We start from the raw sequence: 17,253 nt of genomic DNA on the forward strand, positions 1-17,253 counted from the left end.
TTAATTCTTTCGGGCGTTGGGTGCGATTGTGAGCAGGATTAATACCATAATAAATATACATTTATTATGCACTTTGCACTATATTAACAGCTTTCTCACCAATTTCGTCTTAAAATCACCGGAGTAAGTTACAAGCTCTTGGAAGTTAAGTTGGTACCTCTCAAAAGTTTTCTGCCGAAGTACCGTTTGTCGCCAGAGCATCATTTCCCTGTGCTGGAGGAATGGAATAAAGGGAGGCTGCCGGAAAGGTAGTGGAAGCTGGCAGGAAGGACAGAATTGCCTTGAAGATTCAGTGTTTTGTTTTGGTGGATTTTATTTAATATATGAAACACTCATGTGAATTTTGCATTGCACTTCACAATTTACCCGTGCTTAACTTGTTAGAAATTTACATTATATTTTTTCCTCTGATCTCATATTATTTACTCATATTTATCCATCCAAGCATTTTTCATTACAATGGACAGTTATTTATTTCTGCGGGGATTTCTTTGTTTTGTTTTACGAATGTATCGCCCAAACATAAAACTTTTAAGTTCAGAAAAATAAGACATTCTAAGGTGATGAAGTGCTTTGAGAACATAAGACACTAAGCTTACATTTACAAGAAGAAGAAGGCTGGGGAATTAATTATAAACGATATCTTAAAGACGCTAAAAATAAGTAACATAAGCCAGGTTGAGGTAAATACTCTTTCTCTTCAGTTTTCATAAAATGTAATGTGTGTTTGCAAGAAGCTTTCCAAGAGTTTCTACATCCACTACCATTCTATGAGTCTGAATCTTGAGCACACAATGCCTACTTGTTTGATATGCAATAGAAAGTATTCATTTTATTTTAAAATGTAATTTACTAATCGACCTTGTAATATTTAATCAACTGACTACATTGACTGATTTTTGTCATAACTAACATCAACATCTTTTCAGATTCTCTTGGAATTCAGAAAAACATCCATTTCACTGTTTTGCATCAATTCAATAAAAATAAACTGTGATTATATTACAAACGTGTGTGTTTTAATCAGTTGAGGCTGCTATAACAAAAATATTATACAATGGATGGCTTATAAATAACAAACAAGTATTTCTCACAGTTCTGGAGGCTGGAAAAGATCAAGATGTTGGGCTATTTGCTGTCTAGTGAGGGTGTGTCCTGGTTCCTACAGGGCAGTATTTTTGCTGTGTCTCATATGGCGGAAAGGGAGAGGGATCTCTCTAGAACTTCTTTTATAGGAATTCATGAGGGTGCTGCCCTCATAACCTAATCACCTCCCAGAGTCCCTACCTCCATATACCAGCACATTAGGGATTAGGTTTCAACATAAGAATTCTGGGGAAACAAACATTCGGTCTAGAGCAATGTGTAAAGTTATATGAAGAAAACTTTAAAATCTTGCATAAGCTCCCCAAAAAGACTAGAACGAATGGAGACGTATACTGTGTGCTTAAAGAAGACAACATCATGAAAAAATCATTAATTAATTTGTAAATACCGTGCAATACAAATAAAATTGCCCAAAAAAAAGTTGGGGTTAGAGAGGGGAACTAGATATGTTAAAATAGAAAAGAAAAGAAAGAAAAAGGTTATTTTGGCTAGGTTTGCATTTGGCCACACCTAATGCGAATCCAGTCACATGGCTTAATCAAATAAAGGATTACGTAACAAGGAGCCTAAAAGTACCTGGTCCAGGTTTGGTGCAATTGCTGAAGGAGCCAAATTGTTTACCCTTTTTCGCTTTGTTGCAGTCTGTAACTTTAGTCTTTGCAGTCACAAGCAGGGTATCACATTCTTTCACATCTGTTCACGGCATCTGATAAACACAAGAATAAAGAGAAGGACAAAGGGTAAACGTTGTTAGCTAAGCTGGCCTCATTTTTTATTAGAAAAATGATGGCTTTTCCTAAAGCCTAGTTCAGTTTCTTTCATTTAAATCCTATGATCCAGAAATAGGTCAGATGATCACAATTAACTACAAAAGTTTCATGAAGATTGCAGGATAGTTGTGTTATAGAACGTCACTCAACTTGGGTTTGTCGGAGGTTCTTTTGTGATTAAATTCAAATTTGGCCACTTAAGCAGGACGATCACAGAAGTGAGGCGGTCTTACTGCATCCTGTTGGGTAGCACATGATTTCCATTTGTTTCATTACAGGTGATGTTAATTCTGATCATTTAAATAAAGTGGCATCTGCGGAGCTTCTCTGCTGTCAAGTACCTCTTTTCCTTCTCTAATAAGTATTTTGTGAAGTGGTTCTTTGAAATTATGTAAATTATGTACCAAATTTTCAAGTTATTTATTTTTATATAATACGGATTCATAATTTCTCAGTGGATTCCTGTTTTTGTTCAGTGGGATAAAAATTAGTTATCAGTATTTATTTTGATCCTCAAATTGGTCCAGGTTAGGCCAGTGAGAGCCCTTTCAAGCTGGTTCCTGTGTCCTTTAGACATGTACCCACATTCTTTATATATATATATATATATATACTTTAAGTTCTGGGGTACATGTACAGAACGTGCAGGTTGTTACATAGGTATACACGTGCTATGGAGGTATGCTGCACCCATCAACCCGTCACCTACATTAGGTATTTCTCCTAATGCTATCCCTCCCCTAGCCCCCCACCCTCCGACAGGCCCTGGTGTGTGATGTTCCCTCTCTGTGTCCATGTGTTCTCATTGTTCAACTCCCACTTATGAGTACACGTGGTGTTTGGTTTTCTGTTCTTGTGTTAGTTTGCTGAGAATGATGGTTTCCAGCTTCATCCATGTCCCTGCAAAGGACATGAACTCATCCTTTTTATGGCTGCATAGTATTCCATGGTGTATATGTAACACATTTTCTTAATCCAGTCTATCATTGATGGGCATTCGGGTTGGTTCCAAGTCTTTGCTATTGTGAACAGTACAGCAATAAACATACGTGTGCATGTCTTTATAGCAGAATGATTTATAATCCTTTGGGTATATACCCAGTAATGGGATTGCTGGGACAAATGGTATTTCTGGTTCTAGATCCTTGAGGAATCACCACACTGTCTTCCACAATGGTTGAACTAGTTTACACTTCCACCAACAGTGTAAAAGCATTCCTATTTCTCTACATCCTCTCCAGCATCTGTTGTCTCCTGGCTTTTTAATGATCACCATTCTAATTGGCATGAGATGGTATCTCATTGTGGTTTGATTGGCATTTCTCTAATGACCAGTGAAGATGAGCTTTTTTCATATGTTTATTGGCTGCATAAATGTCTTCTTTTGAAAAGTGTCTGTTCATACCCTTAGCCCACTTTTTGATGGGGTTGTTTTTTTCTTGTAAATTTGTTGAAGTTCTTTGTAGATTCTGGATATTAGCCCTTTGTCAGATGAATAGACTGCAAAAATTTTCTCCCATTCTGTAGGTTGCCTGTTTACTCTGATGATAGTTTCTTTTGCTGTGCATAAGCTCTTTAGTTTAATTAGATCCCATTTGTCAATTTTGGCTTTTGTTGCCATTGCTTTTGGTGTTTTAGTCATGAAGTGTTTGCCCAAGCCTATGTCCTGAATGGTATTGCCTAGGTTTTCTTCTAGGGTTTTTATGGTTTTAGGTGTTACATTTAAGTCTTTAATCCATCTTGAGTTAATTTTTGTATAAGGTGTAAGGAAGGGGTCCAGTTTCAGCTTTCTGCATATGGCTAGCCAGTTTTCCCAACACCATTTATTAAATAGGGAATCCTTTTCCCATTGCTTGTTTTTGTCAGGTTTGTCAAAGATCAGATGGTTGTGGATGTGTGGTGTTATTTCTTAGGCCTCTGTTCTGTTCCATTGGTGTATATATCTGTTTTGGTACCAGTACCATGTTGTTTTGGTTACTGTAGCCTTGTAGTATAGTTTGAAGTCAGGTAGCATGATGCCTCCAGCTTTGTTCTTTTTGCTTAGCATTGTCTTGGCTATGCGGCCTCTTTTTTTGTTAGATATGAAATTTAAAGTAGTTTTTTCTAGTTCTGTGAAGAAAGTCAGTGGTAACTTCATGGGGATAGCATTGCATCTATAAATTACTTTGGACAGTATGGTCATTTTTACAGTATTGATTCTTCCTATCCATGAGCATGGAATGTTTTTCCATTTGTTTGTGTCCTCTCTTATTTCCTTGAGCAGTGGTTTGTAGTTCTCCTTGAAGAGTTTCTTCACATCTCTTATAGGTTGTATTCCTAGGTATTTTATTCTCTTTGTAGCAATTGTGAATGGGAGTTCACTCATGATTTGGCTCTCTGTTTGTCTGTTATTGGTGTATGGAATGCTTGTGATTTTTGCACATTGATTTTGTATCCCGAGACTTTGCTGAAGTTGCTTATCAGCTTAAGGAGATTTTGGGCTGAGACGATGGGGTTTTCTAAATATACAATCATGTCATATGGAAACAGAGACAATTTGACTTCCTCTCTTGCTATGTGAATACCCTTTATTTCTTTCTCTTGCCTGATTGCCCTGGCCAGAACTTCCAATATTCAATGTTGAATAGGAGTGGTGAGATAGGGCATCCCTGTCTTGTGCTGGTTTTCAAAGGGAATGCCTCCAGTTTTTGCCCATTGAGTATGATATTTGCTGTGGGTTTGTCATAAATAGCTCTTATTATTTTGAGATATGTTCGATCAATACCTAGTTTATTAAGAGTTTTTAGCTTGAAGGGGTGTTTAATTTTATTGAAGGCCTTTTCTGCATCTATTGAGATAATCATGTGGATTTTGTCATTGGTTCTTTTTAAGTGATGGTTTACATTTATTGATTTGCATATGTTGTATCAGCCTTGCATCCCAGGGATGAAGCACACTTGATCATGGTGGATAAGCTTTTTGATGTGCTGCTGGATTCGGTTTGCCAGTATTTTATTGAGGATTTTCACATCGATGTCCATCAGGGATACTGGCCTGAAATTTTTTGTTGTTGTTGTTGTGTCTCTGCCAGGTTTTGGTATCAGGATGATGCCGGCCTCACAAAATGAGTTAAGGAGGAGTCCCTCTTTTTCTATTGATTGAAATAGTTTCAGAAGGAATGGTACCAGCTCCTCTTTGTACCTCTGGTAGAATTCGGCTGTGTATACTTCTGGTCCTGGACTTTTTTTTACTGGTAGGCTATTAATTACTACCTCAATTTTAGAACTTGTTATTGGTCTATTCAGGGACTCAACTTCTTCCTGGTTTAGAATTGAGAGGGTATATGTGTCCAGGAATGTATCCATTTCTTCTAGATTTTCTAGTTTATTTGCATAAAGGTGTTTATAGTATTCTCTGATGGTAGTTTGTATTTCTGTGGGATCAGTGGTGATATCCCCTTTATCAATTTTATTGCACCTATTTGATTCTTCTCTCTTTTCTTCTTTATTAGTCTGGCTAGTGGTCTATTTCGTTGATCTTTTAAAAAAGAACTAGCTCCTGGATTCATTGATTTTTTGAAGGGTTTTTCATGTCTCTATCTCCTTTAGTTCTGCTCTGATCTTAGTTATTTCTTGTCTTCTGCTAGCTTTTGAATTTGTTTGCTGTTGCTTCTCTAGTTCTTTTAATTGTGATGTTAGGGGGTCGATTTTAGATCTTTCCTACTTTCTCTTGTAGTCATTTAGTGCTATAAATTTCCCTCAAACACTGCTTTAGCTGTGTCCCGGAGATTCTGATACGTTGTGTGTTTGTTCTCATTGGCTTCAAAGAACTTATTTATTTCTGCCTAATTTCATTATTTACCCAGTAGTCATTTAGGAGCAGGTTGTTCAATTTCCATGTAGTTGTGCAGTTTTGAGTGAGTTTCTTCATCCTGAGTTCTAATTTGATTGCACTGTGGTCTGAGAGACTGTTATGATTTCCGTTATTTTGCATTTTCTGAGGAGTGTTTTACTTCCAACAACGTGGTCAATTTTAGAATAAGTGTGATGTGGTGCTGAGAAGAATGTATATTCTGTTGATTTGGGGTGGAGAGTTCTGTAGATGTCTATTAGGTCTGCTTGGTCCATAGCTGAGTTCAAGTCCTGGATATCCTTGCTAATTTCTTGTCTCGTTGATCTGTCTAAAATTGACAGTAGGGTGTTAAATTATCCCACTATTATTGTGTGGAGTCTAAGTATCTTTGTAGGTCTCCAAGAACTTGCTTTATGAACCTGGGTGCTCCTGTATTGGGTGTATATATATTTAGGATAGTTAGCTCTTCTTGTTGCATTGATCCCTTTACCATTATGTAATGCCCTTCTTTGTCTCTTTTAATCTTTGTTGGTTTAAAGACTGTTTTATCAGAGACTAGGATTACAACCCCTGCTTTTTTTTTTAGTTTACATTTGCTTGGTAAATATTCCTTTATTGCTTTATTTGGAGCCTATGTGTGTCTTTGCACATGAGATGGGTCTCCTGAATACAGCACACTGATGGGTCTTGACTCTTTATCCAATTTGCCAGTCTGTATATTTTAGTTGGGGCATTTAGCCTGTTTACTTTTAAGGTTAATATTGTTATGTATGAATTTCATCCTGTCATTATGATGCTAGCTGGTTATTTTGCCCATTAGTCAATGCAGTTTCTTCATAGTGTCAATGGTCCTTACAATTTGGTATGTTTTTGCAGTGGCTGGTACCAGTTGTTTATTTCCACGTTTAGTGCTTCCTTTAGGAGCTCTTGTAAGGCAGGCCTGGTGGCGATAAAAATCTCTCAGCATTTGCTTGTCTGTAAAGGATTTTATTTCTCCTTCACTTATGAAGCTTAGTTTGGCTGGATATGAAATATCGGGTTGGAAATTATTTTCTTTAAGAATGTTGAATATTGGCCCCCACTCTCTTCTGGCTTGTAGGGTTTCTGCAGAGAGATCTGCTGTTAGTCTGATGGGCTTCCCTTTGTGGGTAACCTGACCTTTCTCTCTGGCTGCCTTTAATATTTTTTCCTTCATTTCAATCTGATAATTATGTGAATCTGATGATTGTGAATCTGATGATTATGACTCTGATGATTATGTGTCTTGTGGTTGCTCTTTTCAGAGAGTATCTTTGTGGTGTTCTCTGTATTTCCTGAATTTGAATGTTGGCCTGTCTTGCTAGGTTGGGGAAGTTCTCCTGGATAATGTCCTGAAGAGTGTTTTCCAACTTGGTTTCATTCTCCCTGTCACTTTCGGGTACACCAATCAAATACAGGTTTGGTCTTTTCACATAGTCCCATATTTCTTGGAGGTTTTGTTTGTTCCTTTACATTCTTTTTTCTTTAATCTTGTCTTCATGCTTTATTTCATTAGGTTGCTCTTCAATCTCTGATATCCTTTGTTTTGCTTGATCGATTTGGCTATTGGTACTTGTGCATGCATCATGAAGTTCTCATGCTGTGTTTCTCAGCTCCATCAGGTCATTTATGTTCTTTTCTAAACTGGTTATTCTAGTTAGCAGTTCCTGTAACCTTTTATGAAGGTTCTTAGCCTCCTTGCATTGGGTTAGAACATGCTCCTTTAGCTCGGAGGAGTTTGTTATTACCCACCTTCTGAAGCCTACTTCTGTCAATTCATCAAACTCATTCTCTGTTCAGTTTTGTTCCCTTTTTGGGAAGGAATTGTGATCCTTTGGAGGAGAAGAGGCATTCTGGTTTTTGGAACTTTCAGCCTTTTTATGCTGGTTTCTCCCCATCTTCATGGATTTATCTACCTTTGGTCTTTGATATTGGTGACCTTCAGATGGGGTTTCTGAGTGGACATCCTTTTTGTTGGTGTTGATGCTATTCCTTTCTGTTTGTTTGTTTTCCTTCTAACGGTCAGGCCCCTCTGCTGCAGGTCTGCTAGAGTTTGCTGGAGGTCCACTCCAGACCCTGTTTGCCCGGGTATCACCAGTGGAGGCTGCAGAACAGCAAAGATGGCTGCGTGTTCCTTCCTTTGGAAGCTTCATCCCTTTGGAAGCTTTGTCCCAGAGGGCCACCCACCAGATGCCAGCCAGAGCTCTCCTGTATGAGCTGTCTGTCGACTCCTGCTGGGAGGTGTCTCCCAGTCAGGAGGCACGGGGGTCAGGGACCCACTTGAGGAGGCAGTCCAACCCTTAGCAGAGCTCAAACACTGTGCTGGGCGATCTGCTGCTCTCTTTAGAGCTGGCAGGCAGGGACGGATGTTTAAGTCTGCTGAAGCTGTGCCCACAGCCGCCCCTTTCCCCAGGTGCTCTGTCCCAGGGAGATGGGAATTTTATCTATAAGCCCCTGCCTGGGGCTGCTTCCTTTTTTTCAGAGATGCCTTGCCCAGAGAGGAAGAGTCTAGAGAGGCAGTCTGGCTACAGCAGCTTTGCTGAGCTTTGGAGGTCTTCACCCAGTTGGAACCTCCCTGTGCTTCGTTTAAACTGCAAGGGGAAAACTGCCTACTCAAGCCTCAGTAATGGTGGACGTCCCTCCCCCGACCAAGCTCAAGTGTCCCACGTCGACTTCAGACTGCTGGGCTGGCAGCAAGCATTTCAAGCCAGTGAATCTTAGCTTGCTGGGTTCCATGGGGGTGGTTTCCACTGAGCTAGACCACCTGGCACCCTGGCTTTAGTCCCCTTTCCAGGGAAGTGAACGGTTCTGTCTTGCTGGCATTCCAGGCACTACTGGGGTATGAAAAAAAACTCCTGCAGCTAGCTCAGTGTCTGCCCAAACAGCCGCCCAGTTTTGTGTTTGAAACCCAGGGCCCTGGTAACATAGGCACTGGAGGGAATCTCCTGGTCTGTGGGTTGTGAAGACTGTGGGAAAAGCGTAGTATCTGGGCTGGATAGCACCGTCCCTCATGACACAGTCTCTCATGGCCTCCCTCGGCTAGGGAAGGGAGTTCACTGACCCCTTGCAATTTCCGAGTAAGGCGACGCCCCACCCTACTTAGGCTCGCCCTCCGTGGGCTGCACCCATGGTCTAACCAGTCCCAATGAGATAAGCTGGTTACCTCAGTTGAAAATGCAGAAATCACCTGCCTTCTGCATTGATCTCACTGGGAGCTGCAGACCGGAGCTGTCTCTATTTGGCCATCTTGCCAGACTCTCCTATAGTAAGTCTTAAAATTGGGTAATGTGAGTCCTCCAACTTTGTTCTTCTTCGGTTATTGTGCTGGCTATTTGAGGCTTTTTTTTCCTTCCATATAAAATTAAGAATCAGTTTGTCAACTGATTCTTACTGTCACATTTTATATAAATAATTTATATTTTTAGAAAACTAGATGAAGTTTTTCCAAATATGGAAATATGTTGTAATACTAAGTATGCTTATAATATTAAATATAATTCTTCAATCTATGTAAGACTAGAGATTCTGACATGCCCTCCCCTGAAGTGCAAGCATCTGACTATTCCTGACTTAGACCTTCCATACCACAGAGAAACATAATTTTTTTCTATCAGTCTTTTCAAAATAATAGCTCCTGAAGGTAGTTTATTAACCAAAACATATAGGGCTTAATATGTGCCAGGCAGTGTTCTAAGTACTTTATTAAAGTTAATTCATTTAATCCATAAATGATTATCTGTGGCTCATAATTTCATTTGAATTATATGTGTCACTATTATAATGCCTACTTTTCAGATGCTATAAGTGTTATTATTATAATACCTACTTTTTAGATGAAGAATTGAGGAATGGAGATGTTAAATAATTTGCCAGAGTTCATACCATTAGTAAATTATAGACCCAGGATTTGAGTTAAGTTAGTCTAGCTCTCCTGTATACATACTTAACCACTATTCTGCATTGTTTTTCAATGACAGATGAGAAACTTCAGCCTTAAATGAGTCATTTCTTTCTTGTCAGTGAGTAGAAGTGATTTGATAATAATTTAAACAAAATAAAGCATTAATTTGCTTAATCAAAAAACATCTGAGGGACTCACCATGTACAAGTTATTACCCAGGTTTTTCTTTGCTACTCTTTAATAGATACAGAAATGAGTTAATCAATCTTAATTGTGCCAAATGTGTTTCACATTGTAAAACTTACTTGGAAGACTTGCATTATAAAAAACAAAATTGTGAGCCACAGATAAAGCCTATACAACTTGATGTCTTTGGCTCAAAACTAAAGTGCATAAACATTATTTTATGTTTGTTCTATTTTTATATGACCACACTGAACAGATAATTATGTCTAATCCATGTTTCTTTAAGATCATAACTAATACATGTTTTAGAACTAGGCACTGGGAAGAGAATGAGGCCTCAGATACTGGGGCCAAAAGTGAATCTACTTTTCATGGTATTCCTTGATTTCCTTAGTGTAGGTTATTTGGTCATGGCATTTATCACAATAAAGAATTTTAGCAACAAAATGACCACAGTGGTACATTTTCCATCTTGAAGACCATAGTCTATAAAATGTTGCTCTCTTGGCACCAGAAAGCTCATATTTTTTCTGAGTAAGATTTGACAGCTGCTGTGTAAATAAAATATAAAGTTTACACAGAGATTTTAAAATTTCATTTCCAGTATTCTGAACTTTAGAAACAAGCTATTTCATTGATGCTACTCATACATATGATCACTCACTCAATCTATATACTTTCAAGACTCGGCTAAAAACCACTTCTTCAGATGAATCTGACTGACTCCATAGGGATGGAATATTTGTTCCCACACCACTTTTTCTTTCCTCTGCTAAATCACTGTATTTAGTGGGGTATAGGCTAAGCTTCTATAACAGAGGAACCCCAAAATACAGCAGGTAAATGAGACAGGTGTGAACACTGTTGGCTAATGGTCCACCCATAAGAGAACAGTCAGAGACAGGTGATGGCACTCCTCCACCATCCAGGGACCCAGATTCCTTGTGGCTCCACCAGCCTCTAGAGTATTTCCTCATATTCAAGTTCAAAGTTGGCCCAGTGCCACCACATCTGTATGTCAGCCCACAGGGAGCGTGAATAAACAGCTAGCAGACAAGCAGTTTCATTAGAGAATGTGATCCCAAAGTTGTACATATCATTTTGTACACATCCCATTGGCTAGAACTTTAGTCCCATGACCACCACTAGTTGCAGGAGAGTCTGGAAAATGTGGTTTCTAGCTGAGCAAACATGTGCTAAGCTAAAACTCAGGAGGTTCTATAAATAAAAAGTAGAAGGTGGAATAGATATTGGGGGATAATTAACCAGCCCTACCATGAACACTTGACACATCATTGTAATTATTTATTTTTTATGTATGTTCTTCCTGGACATATAAACCCTTGATAGGGATCATGTCAAATGTACCTTTATCCCCAGCACCTAATATGGTGCTGTGGTACATGCTCAATCTTTTCTTGATTGAATTCAGATTTGCTTAATATTTCACTGCAAGAGTACTCCTTTTTCTCATTTTCATGAATTACCTTCACCAATAAGCCTTCCCACACTAATGTTTCTGCCAGTCAGAAATTGACACTCTGGTAGCCACTAACCATATGTGCCTATTTTGATTTTAAATTCAGTTTTTCAGTCATGTTGCTAGATAATATATATTGGAGAACACGGATATAGGATGTTTTCATCATCACAGAAAGTTCTATTGGACAATGCTGGTCTAGGAATTTTTATTAGCACTTTTATACACATTTCCATGGCATATGGCTGTTAATTTTCACACATTGCTATAGTGTGTTGGTTTCTCCATCATCAACTTAAGGTGGAACACAGAAAGGATGATTACATTGGTACTAAGTGGGTGCCTTGATAATTTGACTGTTAGATGTGGAAAGAAAGAACTTTAGAAATAATCTGCTCCAATCCAGTAATTTCAAAGAGGAGGAAACTGAGGTCCAAACAAATGAGTTCCCTTATCCCAGCTCACCCCCAGAGGCTGCTGATTTTTCCTCTTCTGCTTTTCACATTAGAATAAAATACACAGGGGCAAGATAATATAGAAGAGTGCTACCAATGGATAGACCAAATTCATTCATAAATTCAACATTTACTGAGGTCCTTTACATCAAATTATATGATAGGCCCCAAGGCCCTGCCCTCACTAAGCTTAGATTCTAGTGGAAAAAAGGAATCTTCTTCCACCTTTGTTTAACCAGTCACCTATATCTAGAAACTCTAAATATGCATCTTCAACCCATCAGAGGCCAACAATACGTTCCCCTTTATTCCACACGTGTTCTGTCATTTATGCATGCTATTCCCTCAGCCTGGGATGCTCTTTTTAAATTATGTGAATGTCTACACAGTTTCAACAAAATACAATCAGAGAAGTTTTGTTTCTATGCTTGTTTCTCCCTCTCTTTCCTCACTCCTCTATAGGTAACCATTGTTATTAACATTTGGTAATTCTTCTTTGGTTTCTTTTTAAAACTATAAGCACAAAAGGAAGCATGCCAGACATTATTTACCTTATGATACAATAGGAAGTATATAGAATCACTGACAAGGCATTTTTATCAGAAACAAAAACCAGTGAATTCAACACAGCCTTCAGACTTATTTTATTGGAAACATGGGAGCTAGAGAAAAGGTTAAAGGACATTACTAGGAAGAAATTGACCAAATCTATTAAGTTGGGTGCCTCAACTCAGGCAAAGATAAAATGAAAGAACAACAGTAATCTTGAACCCCACCTCTTTCACCTCTTCTCTGTTTTTCTTAATGCGTCACTTATTGCTTGTGAATGAAATAGTTTACTATAGAAAGACATGCGGGGATGATGCGCAATGTTTGCACATGTGGATGGAGAGGGGAGAAAGAGCAGAGGACTCAGATCTTTATTTTATCCTCACCTTGGAAATAGATACATTTATTTATATATTTAAATTATTATTTATTTGTAACTTTTTACAAATCATTTGTAATTATTTGCTAATTTATTTATAATTTTAATTTTATTTTTTAAATGTTTATTTTTATCTTATATGGTAAGTTTTTGTGTTCTTATTAAATTGTTGACTCTAAATTGTTGTTTGTAAAAGTAAAATGTAGATATGCCTAATGGAAAAAAAGATGGCTCTGAAATGTTCTTTTCCAAGGAACAGTATGGCTTTTGGGTTTTGATATGCATTGAAGATATTTAACACAAGCGGATATGTTTGTTTCGCCTCTGTTATCTTGTTTTAGAGACTTTCCAATCTTCTGATTCATCAGAGAGGACTGACAAGGAAAATTGTAGACTGATGATTTTATGGTAATGATATTCTAAGAGTGCCTTACTCTTCCTTTTTGTCCCCCTTGTCCAGGGGGACAATTGAATGATTGGATTCAAATACATTTTTACTCATTTATTCAACAAACATGTATCAGACACAGAATATGTGCCAGACACTGCATAAAAACTTAGTCTCCAAAGATGAAAGCCATTGGCCCCATCTTCAAAAGCTTAGAATCTTGCAAGGAAGGCAAACAAGTAAACCAGAAGTTACCCACCAACTGTATTAGTCTGTTCTCACACTAATAAAGACATACCTGAGACTGGGTAATTTTTAAAAGAAAGAGGTTTAATTGACTCACAGTTCCACCTGGCTGGGGAGGCCTCACAATCATGGTGGGGCAAGGAGGAGCAAAGTCACATCTTACATGCAGGCAGGCAAGAGGGAAAATGAGAACCAAGCAAAATGGGTTCCCCTTATAAAAACCATCAGATCTTGTGAGACCTATTCTCTACCATGAGAACAGTATGGGGGAACCTGCCCCTAAGGTTCAATTATCTCCCACCAGGTCCCTCCCACAACATGTGGGAATTATGGGAGCTATAGTTCAAGATGAGATTTGGGTGGGGACTCAAATCTCTAGTATCTTTGGAGAGTCAGCTTTTATGTAGTGCCCAGCACATATTCTATGTCTGATACATGTTGGTTGAATAAATGAGTAAAAAGTTATTTGAATTCAATCATTCAGTGCCCTGGACAAGGGGGACAAAAAGGAAGAGTAAGGGGACACAGCCAAACGATATCACCAACCTTGTTCTTTACAAAAGCCAACCATGTTCCTGCCTCAGGTCATTTACGCATGCTATTCCCTCAGCCTGGGATGCTCTTTTTAAATTATGTGAATGTCTATACAGTTTCAACAAAATGCAATCAGAGAAGTTTTCTTTCTTATGCTTGTTTCTCCCACTCTTTCCTCACTCCCCTATAGGTAATCATTGTTATTAACCTTTGGTAATTCTTCTTTGGCTTCTTTTTAAAACTATAAGCACAAAAGGAAGCATACCAGACATTAGGTACCTTATGATACAATAGGAAGTATATAGAATCACTGACAAGGTATTTTTATCAAGAACAAAAACCAGTGAATTCAACCCAGCCTTTAGACCCATTTTACTGGAAACATTGGAGCTACAGAAAAAGGTTAAGGGACACTACGAGGAAGCAATTGAAGAAATCCAGAACTCTACTAGACAAATAATACATCCTGAGATCACTCCATAGCAAGATATATATCTCATCCTAATTCCTTTTTATAGCTGCATAGTATCCTGTTACAAGAATTTATTTAAATTCATTTATGGCCTATTTTCCCCCACCAAAAAATAAGTTCTATTAAGGTAGAGATTTTAGGCTATTTTTGCTTCAGTGCCTAAAACAGTGCCTACCATAAATATATGTTGATTGAATGAATTTCAAGGCACGCAGTGGCTCTGAAACAAAAATTCTTGGGATGATTGCAGGACGGAGGGTGAAGGATACTCTTAGGTCAGGACTAAGTTTCAGGGTTGAAACTTCTGAAAAGATTTCCCATAGGCAGTAATACTAAACTGCATCTTGAAAAACCTCTAACAGGTAGCAGGATAAAGGTGTGGGGGAAGAGGGAAAGGTGCCTTCTGGGCAGACAGCACAGAATGACCAGACGGACAGAGGCATGAGAAAACATTGTACATTCAGGGCATGGGATCAGGTAAATTGACTGCCCCTATTTCTAACAAATTAGCTAGGATGAATTAGAATGTTCTCTTCCTCTGATGTAACAACTTGGGAAGAATCTTGCTTCTTTGAATGTCACTCGACACCTGACTCTATTCCTGGGCTTCTTCCTTGAAAAATCTACAGAGGTTGAGAACTAGTGCTGCTTAAGCCCAGGTACAAGAGGCATCACCCTAAGGAAAAATGCCCCAGCTGTGAAATTATCTCCTGCCAAGGGACCAAAGGAGGTCCTTCTTTGTCTTCTTTACATTCCCAATAAATAGGTCTCTGTGTCAAGAGGCTGGGCATTATAAGTGATTCATTCAGTTAACTGAAATAGTTAAGTAAAGGAAGATTGGAATATGCCATTTCCCTTTCCTTTTTGCCTCGGGCTAACTCAGAGATATCTGGAACATATATATCTGTATTAGTCAGGGTTCCCTAGAGAGATAGAACTAATAGGATAGATGTATACATGAAGGGGAGTTTATTAAGGAGTATTGACTTACACAATCACAAGGTGAAGTCCCACAATAGGCCACCTGCAAGCTGAGGAGCAAGGAAGCCAGAGCCCCAAAACCTCAAAAGTAGGGAAGTCAACAGTGCAGCCTTCAGTCAATGGCCAAAGGCCTGAGAGCCCCTGGCAAACAACTGGTGTAAGGCTGAGTCCAAAAGCTGAAGAACCTGGAGTCTGATGTTCAAGGGCAGGAAGCATCCAGCATGGGAGAAAGATGAAGGCTGGAAGACTCAGCAAGTCTGCTCTTTCCACCTTCTTCTACCTACTTTATTCCAGCCTCATTGGCAGTTGATTAGATGGTGCCCATCCACATTGAAAGTGGGTCTGCCTCTCCCAGTCCACTGACTCAAATGTTAATCTTGTTTGGCAACACCCTCACAGAAACATCCAGGAACAATACTTTGCATCTTTCAATCCAATCAAGTTGACACTTAATATTAACCATCTCAATATCCAAAGGGAGTAGTCTGAAAAGTAACTGGATTCATGTGTCTAGGGTAACGATTTGTAAGAAGCCATAAACTTTGCACTTCTCTGGACTTGGAACCTCATCTTTTAAATTCCAGATCAGGTTATAACCGAAAGAAGCAGCGGCCTCTTGGAGACTGTCTGATTTGATTCATTTTATTAGGGAGGCTGCACATCGCACAGCTGGTGCATCTCAGGCAAGGATAAGCAGCCAAGGCAGAGTTGATTAGAGGGGCTGCGGCACTTGCTCATCCAGTACCACAGGCATCCAAGAGAGCATGCCATGAAATATTGTCTAACCACTCTGGTATGGTTTACACAGAGACCTTGTGTCTTTATCTTTAAGAGGCAATTTTATTGTTGAGAAGAAACACCCATGAGCCTTTCTACTGAAAAGAGTCACAGGAAATGAGCACATCAAAAATCTAAAGGCTAGATTTTGATACCTTTTCCTTTCCCTTCCCTGTCCCCCACCCATCATGCAATGTAGAGGAGAGACTATGCTGACATTGATACAGCTAAGGTCAGAGCTACCAGCTGAGCCCTGGCTTACAATGACAAGTTGCCTGTGTCTGCATCATCTTACAGGGTCTTCTCTGCCCTGTCCCCTCACTATTACCACCACCACCACCATGTAAAGATATATGCAGACCTGTGAGGCCTGATTCCAGATTCTGACATTGTTCAGTCCTATTCCTCACTGAAGACAGCTAAGCTTAAGGAACAATGAGCTTTTGGTTTTTGGTTGTTTTTTTTTTAAATTTTTCTTCTTTGTTTCTTTTTTAAAAAATTGTTTAAAATGTATTCTTATAGATCTCTATTCTAATCCTTTTTACTTTTGAAAGAGTCCCAGTTTGGATAAGTCATATGTCCACTCTATTACTAAGCTGACCTTTGTTCCTTTTCAGCATAAGGCTGCCTATCTTTAGGAGAAGGTAGGGTTCAGGGAAAGGCCAAGAGCCTTCTCTCACAATGTGCTGAAGTCAGTAGCACAGATTTAAAAGTCCCTGTTTTCCAGCGACTAGAGTACTACTTTAAGAGGTATTAATAAGTCCATCAAGTAAAGTGAAAGTTTATTAAGAAAGTAGAGGAGTTTAAAAGAATGGCTACTCCATAGACAGAGCAGACCCAAGGGCTGCTGGTTGCACATTTTTATGGTTATTTCTTGATGATATGCTAAACAAGGGGTGGATTATTCATGCCTCCCTTTTTAGACCATATAGGGTAACTTCCTGGTCTTGCCATGGCATTTGTAAACTGTCATGGCACTAATGGGAGTGTAGCAGTGAGGACCACCAGAGGTCACTCTCATTGCCATCTTGGTTTTGGTGTGTTTTGGCTGGCTTCTTTACCGCAAGCTGTTTTATCAGCAAGGTCTTAAGGACTAAGCTCTGATTTTTTTTAAATCTTTCCCAAATTCCTACCTAAGGGGTCTGGGGAGTCATGCCCTACAAACCATAAATTCTCATC

The sequence above is a fragment of the Pongo abelii genome, chromosome 9 (assembly GCF_028885655.2).
Source record: "Pongo abelii isolate AG06213 chromosome 9, NHGRI_mPonAbe1-v2.0_pri, whole genome shotgun sequence".
NCBI lineage: Eukaryota > Metazoa > Chordata > Mammalia > Primates > Hominidae > Pongo > Pongo abelii.